General features: G+C 47.1%; 1 long non-coding RNA gene across 2 annotated transcripts in view; it reads right to left on the bottom strand.

Moving 5' to 3' along the window:
* LOC108961733 (uncharacterized) overlaps positions 1–14,127 on the bottom strand; it is a 38,709-nt gene extending 24,582 nt beyond the window's left edge. For both annotated transcript variants that reach the window (XR_007780583.1, XR_007780584.1), the window contains exons 1-4: positions 13,743–14,127; positions 9,068–9,152; positions 8,610–8,748; positions 937–1,062 (exon numbers count right to left, since the gene is read on the bottom strand). This is a non-coding gene — a long non-coding RNA (uncharacterized LOC108961733). The remainder of the gene's footprint in view (positions 1–936; positions 1,063–8,609; positions 8,749–9,067; positions 9,153–13,742) is intronic.
* Positions 14,128–14,159: the final 32 nt, after the last annotated feature.

Here is a 14,159-nt window from a genome sequence, read left to right as displayed (position 1 = left end):
TTACTCAGAGTGCACTTTTCCCCTTCTATTGATCCAATTCCAGCATCCCTCACTGGGGACAGAGCTCACAAACATGGGATGTAACAGTGCAGCAGCACTTTACAGCTCAATATTTGGTGCAAAAGTTTAAATGAGCTGCTCTAACAACAGCTCACCTGCATTTCATCTCCCTTGAGAAGTTTACCCCATAAACACCTGGGAGTAAACTGCCTACTGAAGCACAGACAGGAGGTCAAAACCCGCCAGAAAAAGTCTAAAATATGCTCTGATCCAGGCCAGTTCCAGGTGTTTTGAGAGCAGGATTTGAAAATCCTGGTGGATGGTTTAATGGTTTAATGCTGGGTTTAATGCTGGGTGTGGATATTCTCAGTTCAGTTGAAGAAAGAACAGAGACAATTTCTCCCAGGCCAAGGCTGGGTAACTTAGAGGAAAGAATTCAAACAATCATTATCTCTCCTTCTGTAACCATAGTTTATAGATGTGGCTCTCCAGAGTGTGCTATTCATAATTCACCAACAGGATGAGAGAAGATTCCAAAAGGCCAATCAGGTCTTAGGTCCACCATTGTTTCTACAAGAACTGTAGATTTCTAATAACAAAGTGTCTTTTCATGCCTTCTGATGATGGAGTCTCTGTATCACCTTTGTCTGTCCCAAAAATCCCTTTGGTGATAGCTGGGTTTTAACCCATGGTTTAAGGCTGGGTTTTAACCCATGGTTTAGTGCTGGGCTTGGCATTGCTGGGTCAGATTCTGTGATCCTGGAGGGCTTTTCCAGCCTTGAAGGTTCTGGGATGTTACCTTCAAGCCTCCTCAAAGGCACTCTGGTGACTCTGCCAGGCTTTAAAAACCAGCTCAGCCCAATTGATTTTAAGCCAGGCAAAAAGCCCCACAAAATAAATGTGACTTTTAGTGGAAAATATGAGCCTGTTACTCACCAACTGAGGATCTTGCTGCCTCAGAGCCCCTCAGAAGTAACAAAACTTCCAAGCCCACTCAGGTTTTGCTCCAGGATGACCTGGCCCCTCTGCTCTTACTGTGCTCACTCTTCCTTTGTCCCCTGACTGCAGCATGGGCAGAACAAAGTTTTGTTAAAATTTTTGTTAAAATTAGGACACAAGATTTGCTACACAAACAGAAGTACTAAGTAACAAACTTACAAAAACATTCAATACTTTTACTATAAACTGTCCCAAAACAATACCACAAGCAAATGCAAATAATGTAATATACTTTGTATTATAAATAAGTTATATTATAAAAATTTTAACATAATAGTTTAAATATAATTATAATATCATTATATAATAAACTATAATATAATTATAATATTATATAATAATAATTTTAAATATAATAATTATAATATACTTTATATTATGAATAATATCATTTATATTATAATAATTATAACATAATAGTTTAAACATAATTATAATACCATTATATAATAAACTATAATATAATAATATTATTATATAATAATCTATATAGCATCATTATAATATACTTTATATTATAAATAATATAATATACTAAAACATAAACATGCAATAAAGAACTGTCCAGTACCTGTTAAAACAATCATTATCCCAAATGTAAAAAAAAAAAAACCACTACACCAGTCAATACCATTCCAGATAGAACATAAATAAAAATATACTTCCAAAAACCAGATTTACCAACACAAAACACCACCACATGACAAAACAAGTAGTAACAACTACCCAAAAATCCTTTAGGAACCAAAACCACACACAATCAAAAAAATTATTCAACACCTCCCAAGTAACCCCAACCTCTTATCCCCCAAGTCATTCTACACCTTAACAAATTAATTAATTCCCAATTCATATATTTTATAACATATTTTATAACTTTGATTGTACAATATCTACAAAAGTTACTACAACAACCAAAAAAAGGACAAAATTTTTAAATTAAATCAAAAAAACACACATCACATCATAAATCTTATAATTTACCCAACAATTATTTCAGCAAATTACCATAAAAAAACCAATTTTAACCCAAACATCACTAACAATTCCTACAAAAACAGAATGAACCCCAGCCATTACAATACCTACTACAATTACACACAAAGCAGTAAATACCAGTGTCACATCCAGCACGAGACACAGACACAGAGGGGTTTTTGTTTGAAGCTGAAAGGCTGGGCAGGAACAGCGGAGCAGGAGAGGCAGAGGGACTGGGCAGGGGGAGGAAAAGGGAAGGAAAAAGGGATTTCTGCTTGGCAATGGACACCCAGCCTGGTTTGGTCCCTCAGGGAGGCAGCCAGCAGTGAGGGAGAGGAGGAGAAGTTGTGGAGGAATGCCAGGGAGCTCCCAGTGCAGCAGGCTGCTCTCGATTTGGGTTCAGCTGCCCAGGGCTGGGACAGGAGTGTTACAGGAACTTCTTTGAGCCAGGTCTAACAAGCCCTCAGAGGTCTATAACACACCCAAGATAGCTCAGCTACCCTTGGAGGCATAAAAATCAGCAGGATGGCTTCTGTTGGAGTGTTGGGAGCAAAAAGGTTTAACAAAAGGCAAAATGACAAACAGAAAAACCGAGCCAGGTGCCAGATGTTCTTGCTCCTGGTAAAACACTTTACAAAAGTGATTTGGTTCTTTGTCCTTTTCTAATAAATTGCTCAGGCAGGACTTTTTGGCTTCTCTCCAATTGGCTATCCTTAAGTCTGAGGTGAAGTCCCTTAAGCCTATGAAGTGTCTTTTTTTTTGCCTAATTGGAAAGAAAAACTTCTAAGCTTCTTTCCTTTTCAAAGAGACAAAATATAATGTTGTCACTCCATCAACAGGAGTTATTCCTACACAGGAGCACTCTGGGCTGGTTCAGAGCTGGCTGGATGGGCAGCCCAGGGGGTGGTGGGGAACAGAGCTCCATCCAGCTGGGGCCAGGCACCAGGGGTGTCCCTCAGGGCTCTGTGCTGGGGCCAGCTCTGTTCAATGTTTTTATTGACCACAGGGATGAGGGGGTTGAGTGTGTCATTGGTAAATTTGCAGACAACACTGAGCTGGGAGTGTGTGTCCATCTTTTGGAAGGAAGGAGGGCTCTGCAGGGAGACCTGGAATGGTTGGAGGGATGGGCTGAGTCTAACAGGATGAAGTTTAATAAGTCCAAGTGCCCAGCCCTGCAGTTTTGGCCACAATAACCCCTGCAATGCTCTGGGCTGGGGATGGTGTGGTTGGACAGTGCCCAGGCACAAAGGGACCTGGGGGGACTGACTGGACATGAGCCAGCAGTGTGCCCACATGGCCAAGAAGGCCAATGGCTCCTGGCCTGCATCAGAAATGGTGTGGCCAGCAGGAGCAGGGAGATCATCCTTCCCCTGCACTGGGCACTGGGGAGGCCACACCTGGAGTGCAGTGTCCAGCTCTGGTCCCTCAGGTTGGGAAGGACGTTGGGACACTGAGCATGTCCAGAGGAGGCTACGAAGCTGGAGAGGGGCTGGGAACACAAACCCTGTGAGGAACCACTGAGGGAGCTGGGGGTGCTCAGCCTGGAGAAAAGGAGACTCAGAGGTGACCTCATCACTCTCTGCAGCTCCCTGAAAGATGGTTGTAGTCAGGTGGGGCTGGGCTCTTTCTCCAGGCAGCACTGACAGAACCAGAGCACACAGCCTCAAGCTGAACCAAGGGAAATTTAGATTGGATATTAGGAAAAAATCTTTTACTGAAAGAGTGATGAAGTTCTGGATTGGCTGCCCAGGGAGGTGGTGGAGTCACCATCTCTGGATGTGTTTAGCAAAGCCTGGATGTCACATTCCATGCCAGGGTTTAGCTGAGGTGTTGGGGCTGGGTTGGACTCCAGTTTGAAGGTCCCTTCCAACCCAATAGTTCTGTGATTCTGTGTGAATTCTGTACAGGGTGATAAGGGGTAGGTATTGGGGACATTCACTGGGAGCCCTCACACCACCCATGTGAAGAGCTGAGGTCCTGCACCCAAGCCCAGCCCTCTGCCAGCAGACAGCAATTAAAGAGATGTCAAATTAAGATGTGCACATCTTCCTCTGCCTTCAAAAACTGGATTTTACAGAGTGCTGCAGTCTGAAGTGTGTCCTGATAAAACACACAGAAAAACCCAGGCAAGAAAGTGCAACACTCACAAGAACTGTACCCAAATGAACTCATGGAAGCTGAACTTGGGCACAGAAAATAAATCAGGGTTGAGGTTGGCCAGGGCAGCCTAAAATGCTAGCAAGAGCTGCAGCACTTGGCCAAGGAGGTGGCAGAGAGGGATGCTGGTGCCACCATCAGCAGACACCGTGGCCAGCTCTCCCTTCCACCAGCAGGGTCAGGAACTGCACACCCAGGTGTTCACTTCTTCCTCTCAGTGCTCTGTATCAGCTCCACCACCTGCATTCACCCACCTGTCCCCTCAAGAGCCATACCTGCTGCTGCAGCAGGTCTGAGAACCCACTCACCTCCATAACTCCTCTCAACTTGAAACCCAGAAATAAAACTTCTGGTGCCTTCAAGCTGCCCTGCCTGTGGTCAGAGTTCACATTTGCTATATCTGGCTATAAAAATGACCCTTTCTTTCCACTGGGAAAACAGTTCAGCTGTCAGATATGATGACCAAAGACAAGCACTGGTTTTTGTAAACACAAAAGCTTTTAAAACCTGGCCCCTGGTTTAGGTTCCTGAGTCAGTGTGAACTCCAGGGACAACGGGGGAATTACAAATATTTTATGAACTCTGGTGAACTCACACTGTGCACATTCCTTATTCATTCCTCTCGACAGAGTACTGCTCAAAACTTTTAAAAAGGTACATTCACCTTACCTGAAACTCCAAGCTCTTACAAAGAAACAAGAATGGGGCAGATTGCAAGGGCTCAGTCTGCAGGATGTTGACTCTAATGAACAGTCAGAAGGTCTGCTGGCCAATCTGGACCTTGGGCAAGGAGAGGCAGTGCCAGAGGGCAGGGATGGATGGGATATTGGGAAGGAATTGTTCCCTGTGAGAGTGCTGAGGGAGGCCCTGGCACAGGGTGTCCAGAGAAGCTGTGGCTGCCCCTGGATCCCTGGAAGTGTCCAAGGCCAGGCTGGGTAGGGCTTGGAGCCACCTGGGATAGTGGAAATTGTCCCTGTCCATGGCAGAGAGTTAGAAAAAAATGAGCTTTAAGGGTCCTTCCAACCCAAAATACTCTAGGATTCAATGCACTGAGACCCACAGACAGGCAGAAATTCAATTCAGCTGATGGTGCTCCTTCTTGATGCCTTGTGAAGGCTAAGCTAGAAGAGAGGCTGGGCAGAGTTAAAGAATAAAGTAGGGATTTATGAAAAGGATCTCATCACCAAGATGAACCCAAAATGGTCACAAAATGGACAACTGGTCACAGTGTCTCTCACTTTGATCTGTTCTGCTCCATTTGCACATTGGAGTTAATTGTTCAATTACAGCTTTAGGTTATGAAGTCCCATCCTGCTTGTTTTTCTCTCTCCAGCCCACGTTGTTTGTGCTCTTGGGCCTGAGATTTGGATCATTTGTCCTTGGTGCCCAGCTAGAGCAGGAATTGTTTTGTCTCCCTGCTCTGTTAAGAGAGTTTACCACCACTTAATGTGAAGCTCAGAAGTACCCACTAAAGCAGCACAGAATCTGAAAAATAGAAAAGCTAAAACCTGAGGCATCATGCTGGCCAAGGCCACGTCAGTTTACAGGCAAATTGTCATCCATGCACTTTGAGAACCTCTGTGCTGAAATGTGATCCAAGGAAAATCTGAAATGTGATTCCAGAGGAAAACACTGATCTGCAGGACGAGAGGGAAGTGACAGTGGCCCATGGCAAAGGGAACACAGAGCCAGTGTCACTCAGTCCTGCCACAATCACAGCACAGCCACCAGGCTGGCACAGAATCCTCACACACATATGGCAATTCCTTCATGCCAATTAAATTTGGGATTAGATTCTCCCCCACCCCCCATTTTGCCTTTTTCCAGGATCTCTTGAGGCTTCAAAGGCACCTTCAGCATCACACCAGGATGTTTTCTCATTACAGGGAGCAAGCTTATCAAACAAGTGCTGCTTAATTCCACCCTTCAGCCCATCAGCAGTGACCCAGATTCCTGATCTCCATTAGGAGAAGTTGGCCCCTGAGAATTTCAGGCTGGATAACCAGACAGGGAGGCTGCCAAAGCAAGGACATGACGCAGTGAGAAGCAGAATGAGCCAAAGCAGTGCTGGAGTTTGGCCTTCCCAGTGGCCCCAGCCAGGTCAGGTGCACAGAGATGGGCTCATTCCCTGAACTCCAAGCCCAGGGAAGGGATATCCCACCCTCACAGGCTGCTGCAGGCTCAGACCCAGCTGGAGGGCTGCAGTAAGAGTGTAGTGATCAGCAGAATACCCAAAATGACCCAGGAATGGCACCAGATGACTCTGGTTGGCCAAGCCCTCTCAGAGCCTTGTTTCCAGACTGCCAGGCTCAACAGGGGGAGGTGGAATGTGAAATAAAACATGGAGAAGTTACAAAGAAACCCAGAGAGGCAGCCAAATGCTGCAGCCACACTGGGCTGTGAGGCTTCATCATAAATCACAATTCCTCCCCCAAATGTGTTTTACACACTCCAGCCAGCCCCTGAACTGTTCCTCTCTGCTGTGTCACACCAACAGAGCCAGGCTGCTGCTGTCAGGCTGTGCCCCACACCTGTCCCCAAAGAGGATTTGGGATTAAATCCCCATGTAATGGATGCTCCTGTCAGGAGGGTTTGCAAGCTGTACCTCCTGAGCCAGGTGAGAGAAGCACAGCTGGGTGTCCCAGTGGAGGCAACTTCACCCCTGCTGTGGGAGTGCCTGAAAGATGGGGATAAATTTTTTAGGAGGATCTGCTGCCATGGGACAAGGGCTAAGAGACAAATCTGTCCAACAGCACCTTCAGGAGAGTAGAATCACAGAATTTTTTGTGTTGGAAGGGACCTAAAAGTTCGTCCCATCCCACCCCCTGCCATGGGCAGGGACACCTTCCACTATCCCAGGTTGCTCCAACCTCCATCCAGCCTGGCCTTGGGCATTTCCAGCTGTGTTTCCTTTCCAAGTACAAGGCATAGCTGATTTTGCAGCCAGCTGTGAGGTGCATCTCACACAGAATTACAAGCAAACCTCTTTTGCCCAGACAGGATGGTGTCCACAGGGAATAACTCACACTAAACATGGAGTGTGATGCTCCTGGCTGTGACTCTGCATCCAGAGAGCTCTGATATACCAGAGCAGCCACCAGCACCCAGGCCGGTGCTCATCCTGACTCTAATAGATCATGGCAGCCCAGAGAGACCAAACAGAGTCGGATTTGGCAGCACAGGGTGTAAAGAAACCCAATCCTGAGGGTCCATGGAGGACCAGAGCTCAGCCCTGCAGCCAAACAGATGTGCAAAGCTTGGTGCAAGGACAGGCAAGGCACAACAAAGCTTTAAACAGCTTTTTTGTTATTGCTTTTTTGGGCTTTTTTATAAACCCAGTCAGCTGCTTAATGCCTCAGTATCCCTCCTGAGGCACAGGCAGGGGAACCCCTCTCTCCAGAGCCAGCAGGTTCAATCCTCTCCATCCCACATCCCTGTCACTGCTCACCCTCATAGGCACAATCAAGGGGGGAAAATCATGCTCCTTTTCAAGGTCAGGCCAAAATTTGGGGTGAAATGTTGGAACACCATGGCAAACAGAGAGCCAGGTCTCCACCTGGCCTCAGCAGCTCCAATTGGATGCACCCAGGTGCATTTCCAACCAACAAACCTTGGAGCCCTGCTTCAAGGAGAGTTTCCAATCTACCCCAGCTGCTCCAGAAAGGCACAAATGCCAGCTTCTGACACCTGATGGGCAATTTTATAGGAAAACTTGATTTCCCTGTGGAAGAGGAATTGCAGGATTGGTCCCTTCCCAGCTATCTGAGCCCCAGAGTATTTCATCTGCTTCCCTAATGGCTTGTCTGCAGCAACGTTTTCTTTGAAGGCTGCTCGCTGAAAGAAGCTAATTGCTTTAGAGCAGCCAGAATTATTCATTTTGAATTCTCCAGTGCATAAACACCCTTTAAAATTCAGAAAATAAACCACCACCCTGCTCGTGACTGGCTCACAGAACGCACACGGCAGCAAGCGATCCTCTCAAGCACTGCAATCCCTGGGGATGTAAAACTGGGATGTGTGGAAATCTGTTATCCTGAGGGAACACAGAGCTGCTTCTGGGGGAGGAAGAGGCTGGCTCTGGAGGATCTGGCTGTGGATCCATGCCTTGGCTGATGCCAGTGCCCCTGCCCTTCTCTAGGCTACAGGGACACCTTGCCAGCGATCCTCCTCCCTGCACCACCATGCATTCCCAAAAAGTCAAAATTCCCTCTGGGAGGAAGCCTCAGACTGTCTCCCTTTCCTCTCCAGGAAGAGATGCCACTCCCCAGGCCAAGGCAAATCCCCTGATTTCCTTCCAGAGGCCACACACACCCTTCTCAAGAAGGCACTTGAGAAGCAGCAAGTTGGACAGAACTCACAGCAGCAACAAATTTGGGCAATTCTCACAATTCCCAGTGGTGCAAGACAAGTTTCTAGAGGAATCCATAGAAATTCCAACCTGACTGGAATTGGAAGGGATCTGAAAGACCACCTACTTCCAACTCCCTGCCACAGGCAGGGACACCTTCCACTATCCCAGGCTGCTCCAAGCCCTGTCCAATTCAGCCTTGGATATTTCCAGGGATGAGGCAGCCACAGCTCCTCAGGGAAACCTGTGCCAGGGCCTCACCATGCCTGCCAGAAAGAAAAACAGACAAGTCAGATCCATGCCAGGATGTGTCCTTCCAGATAAGTGTCCCAGAGAGCAGGAAAGGGTTGGAGCAAGGAATATGTATCCTTGATGGGAGAGGATCAGATCAAGGAATGCTTAAGCCAACCAGGTGTACATTTGTCCATTGCCACCAATAAAGAGACAAAAATATACAAAACAGAGGTGACACTTCATGCCTGGAGACTGGAGTCAGCCAGGACATCAGAATTCCCCTGAGCAGCTGATTTCCCACGTTTTCAATGGCTGTGCTAAATCATTAATAGAGGTTAGTGCTGAACTCACCCCAGGAACGCTGAGCTGAGTCACTGCTGTTCTCCCACTCCAGTTTATCCTTGCAAATCAGCTCGAGATGAATGGCTCCCTTATTCTGCACCCAAAAATAGAACACATGCCAAGGCTCACTGCCGAGCAGGTGCTGATTTGTGGGATCAAGCACGTTCAAACGGATCTGATGCATTCAGCCCTGCACAGGCAAAACACTCCACAAGAACCAAGGCTTCCCAGGCCACAGGGGAGGCTTCTCACTGGGAATCAACTCTAGCCTCTGGAATTCACCTAGTGAGCCAGGCAGCTCCCTCCCCTCTGTCTTAGGCTGGAAGATGTGGCTGGGGTGTGTGTTCTATCCCCATCTGTCAGAGCTGGGGCAGTTCTCTGCTGTTCAATGGGCAGTTTTCTTTATCTCTCCCACAAACCAGTCCTCCCTGGGGGAAATATCTTCTGTTCATGGGCCATTGAGTGATAAAATTCCATCATCCCACTGGGAGAAGCTCCGCCCAGGGGGAGGAGCCAAGCATTCCTTCCTGGATATAATCGGACAGGCGGAGCACCACAGCACCTTTCCCACTGCATTCCCAAAGGGAGAGCAGACCAGCCTATACCACCACTGGATCTTCAGAGGAGAACTCCATCCTTCTACAGGATCACTGCTCCAGCAGAGCCACCCCTGTCTCTGCAGGAGGGCTGCAGCCACCATTTAATGGGACTGCTACCAACAGCCTGGCACACAGGGACTCAGGCCATATCCTGACTCTGTCACTGTTGGTTTTTGTTGTTTGTACTATTACATTTGTATTCTTAATTTTCCTACTAAAGAACTGTTATTCCTGCTCCCATATCTTTGCCTGAGAGCCCCTTAATTTCAAATTTATAACAATTTGGAGGGAGGGGGTTCACATTTTCCATTTCAGGGGAGGCTCCTGCCTTCCTTAGCAGACACCTGGCTTTTCAAACCAAGACACCATCCCACTGGTGTCCAGGAAAGAGTGATTCCCTCTTCAAGGGGCTCTCCAAAGGGTTTGGCATCACCCATCCACACTTCATGGGTGACAAAGGAGCCCCTTTCTAGGGCAAATCCACTCCAGAGGGTGAAAAACCAGGATGTGTCCCATCAGCCATTACTGGTAGTCAAGTTAAGCACATGTGTGGGGACAGGAAAGCTGACCTGGAGAAATCAGCCTTAGACAGGAAAAGAGATACAAGCTGAGGCCCTATAAAGCCAAAAATTGCTGATGCACAGGCTCTGCCCCCCATTTACACCTCTCTCCCTGCCCCAAAGTGACAACGCAACACTCCAAAAGGAAAAATTTACAGTAAGGATTTTATAGCCCCAACAAGGGCAGTGGATTGCTTTGGAAACAAAAACAACTTCTCAGTTCTGCAGTTGGAAAAGTTGTCCCACCATACACTAAGGATTAGGAAGAAATTCTTCCCTCTGAGGGTGGGCAGGCCTTGGCACAGGGTGCCCAGAGAAGATGTGGCTGCCTCTGGATCCCTGGAAGTGTCCAAGGCCAGGCTGGATGGGGCTTGGAGCAGCCTGGGACAGTGGAAGGTGTCCCTGCCCATGGCAGGGGGGGGAATAAAATGGGTTTTAAAGTCCTTTCCAACCCAAACCAGTCTGTGGTCCCATGATTTGTCCCAGAAATAAATGTGGTTGCATGGATCACATCACAACAGCATCACTTTCACAGAGCCTCTGGGCAAAAAAAGAAAAAAGAAAAAAGTCTTAATAGTCCCCAGAAAAATATCTGCTGTGAAATCATCCCCTCTGAGGATGATATTACAGAATAAGTGATCATCAGCCAAAATTACTGCATGGAAGTCATCGATTACAGAAATACCCTGACATTCTCCAGCAGTGGCTGTGCAGATGTTACACCAGAGCTGCTCCACAGGCTCCTCTCTGAGGCAAAGCTCTGCTGTTGTCATGGTTGCTTCATTATCTCAAGTCTTGGGTGACTATCTGAGCATAAGTCACAGGATCTGACTCCTAAACACTTGTAAGAGCAGCAAAAAGCCCAGAGCTGGGGCAGATTTGGGTTGCTGATAAGCAAACAATCCTGCAAATTGCTTGCACTACCAGTCTGACTCATGCTTCTTTAAGCACAGCTCATTTTTCACTCCTCTAAATAAAAAATGAATACCCAAACCAAGCAAAACACAAAAAACCCCAAACAAACAAACAAAACACTCCCCCCAAAAAAACTCCAAATAAAACCAAACCCCCAAAAAATCCCCCCAAAACTGCCCAAAACCAAACCAGAACAACAAAAAAAAAAAAACCCACAAAAAATCAAAACTTCCCCAAAACCAAAAAAACCAAAACAAACAAAAAAACAACACACAAAAAAACCCACACAACCCCCCCCCCCAAAAAACAACAACAATAAAAAAAATTTAAAAACCCAAACAAGCAAGCTCCAAGTGATTTTTTCCATCAGGCAAAAGGTCTTAGGGCACCTAAGGAATTGCCAAGATGCAGCTGGTGGCTCTGTGAGAGATTCCTGCTCCTGGAAAGACAAGAACTTGCAGAGAACCATCCCCAAAGAGATGGAGCTCAGCTCCAGCCCCATCCCTGCACTCCAGGCAAACGGGCACTGCTGGAGGCACAGGCCAAAGGCTTTTCCTGCCTCTCCACATCCTGGTTCCTGCATGTCCAGCACCATCTGCTGGCATTCTCTCCAGGAGCCAGCTCCTCACAGGCTGGGCAGCTGCCACCCAGGGTCAGGGAGTCAGGCACATCCTGAGACACGGCCCGGGTGCAGCACAGCTCCAGGATTTCCCAGGAATAAGCCCATTCCAAAGCAGCTTTCCAGCAGCTGAGGCTCACCTGCTGTGGATCCATGTCCACCACAGCCCTGTGGTGCAGAGCACCCAACAGCAGATGGGAGCAGGGCCACAGGGGAGTCCCAGCAGGTTAAAGAAATCCCACACAGGAACCCCAAATCCCAGTGATTTTGGCTCAGCTATTTCATCAGGCTCGGCGAGATCTCGATTTCATTCATTTGAAAATCAGCTCATCATTAATTGGGAAGAAGAGCAGCAGGACATAATTGCTGCTTTGGAAGGCACAAGTCTGATCCCTCCAGAGAATCCCAGAATAGTTTGGATAGGAAGAGACCTTAAATCCCATCTCAATCCACCCCTGCCATGAGCAGGGACACCTTCTGCTAGCCCAGGTTGCCCCAAGCCCAGCCTGGCCTTGAACACTTCCAGGAATGGGACATCCACCACCTCTCTGCTGGATGATTGCAGGAGCAAAAGATGAAAAAACCCAAACCCTGTGCTCAGCCAGAAACAGCCTGAGGGTGGGGTGGAATTATCACTGAGCTGCTGTTCTGCACAGAGGGGGAGTTAAACCACAACCTGGCACTTCCCTGCCCCAGCCAAAGCTGCTTTCCACCCAAAGTAACTGCACTTATTTGTATTTTCTTTGAGGGTGACACTCAGAATTAAGTGCACAGTGCAGATACAGAACATTCTGCACCATTACACACAGGGGTCTGAGCCAGACAGAAATCCTGGGATATTCAATCTCTGCAATTAACCAAAACAGCCTGAGAGAACACCAAAACACACACATCTTCCCTTTGGGAACGGGTGTTTCAGGAACAAAACACCTTTGAAATGTCACACTGAAAGGAAGAGGAAGAAAAAGGGCAGTCATGCTGCTTCTCCTGGTTATCCTGAATATTTCAACTGTGATCCTACAGAGATAATTCAGAACTCCACTTTAGGATATTCCAGGACTGTAACTTATACTGGGCTGGGGTTTTCAGTGACTTTTTGGTTCCCCACATCCAGCCTCTTCCTTTACTCCCCCACCCAAGGTTTTTGTTGGAAGAGGAGAAGCTCAGCAGGATTCCCTCCATGGGGATTATTGTGGGACAAGCCAAGCATCACTTGCTGTCCACTGATGAGCTTTTAGGTCCCTCCTAACTCAAAATGATCTGGATGTTGAAAAGACAGACAAATGTGCTATCATGAGGAAGAACCACAACAAATCCCAGATCCTGTATTTTTTCCCTACTATTATTCTAATTCCCCAGGCATTTACTATGCTATCCATGGCCAACACAGTTTTACATTCCAGTTCTTGTCAACTCTTGGTGTTGACTCGAGGCAAACCCACGTGTGAATGGATGTAAAGGGAAATTCCCTGCTCTCCCTGGCAATGATTTCCATGAGATATCTCTGAACTCCCATAAAAATGATAAATGAATTTAAAACTGCAGCCATTCAAATGGAAAATCCTGCTGCAGGCCTGGTAGAACAGAAATAAAGACAGCAGAATTACAGCTGCAGAGCAGAAAACCCTGCATAAGAGAGCTCTGGAAGCATTAAAGCAACTTTAGAAACAAAAATAAAATAAATATTGCCATGCAAATGGTTGCACCAGTCCAACCTGAGCCACATTTACTGGGTGCTTGTCCTTCTGTTGAGCCAAAGGCAAGAGGGAAAACCATATCCAGAGCTGTCAGGGTGTGACAAAGCTGGGAAAGGACCCTGGGAAGAGCTCCCTGATTAAACAGCAGCCCTGAGCAAACAGCCCCAGCCTTGCCCTACTCCGTGATACATCTTCTTCTCCAAATGGGAAGAGGACAGGAGAGAAAACATTGCTTCCAGCTCGTTATTTCCAGGCTGTTTCAGCTGTCAAAACACTGCACTAGATCCCTGTCACCTGGGAAAAAAGCTGGAGGGCTCAGATCCAAGGGCAGGGTGTGGTGATCAGGCAGAGCTGGAGCCCAGGATGTTGGGATATCCCATCTCCTGTGCCTCCATAGTCAACAGGGATGGACATTCCTGCATCCACTGAAGCTCTGGGAATGCTTCTTCAGTGGGATGATTGATTTCCTGCCCCTGAGGTCACTGCTCCAACATTGCCTGAGGTCTCAGCAGAAAGAATTCTCAACAAGGGGAAAAAAAACCCAAAAAACAAACAAACAAACAAAAAACCCCAACAAAACAAAAAAAAACCACAAAACCATACAACAGCAACCCCCCCCCCAAAAAACCCACCAATCCATCCCAAAGAACCCAAACAAAACCCCCCAAAAAACAACAAAAAACCCCACCCCAAAAATTTAAAAAAGGAAAA

The sequence above is a fragment of the Serinus canaria genome (genome assembly GCF_022539315.1).
Source record: "Serinus canaria isolate serCan28SL12 chromosome 7 unlocalized genomic scaffold, serCan2020 HiC_scaffold_29, whole genome shotgun sequence".
In the NCBI taxonomy this organism is placed as follows: Eukaryota; Metazoa; Chordata; class Aves; order Passeriformes; family Fringillidae; genus Serinus; species Serinus canaria.
The sequence above is the reverse complement of the archived record's forward strand: the minus strand, read 5'-3'. Positions and strand labels throughout refer to the sequence as shown.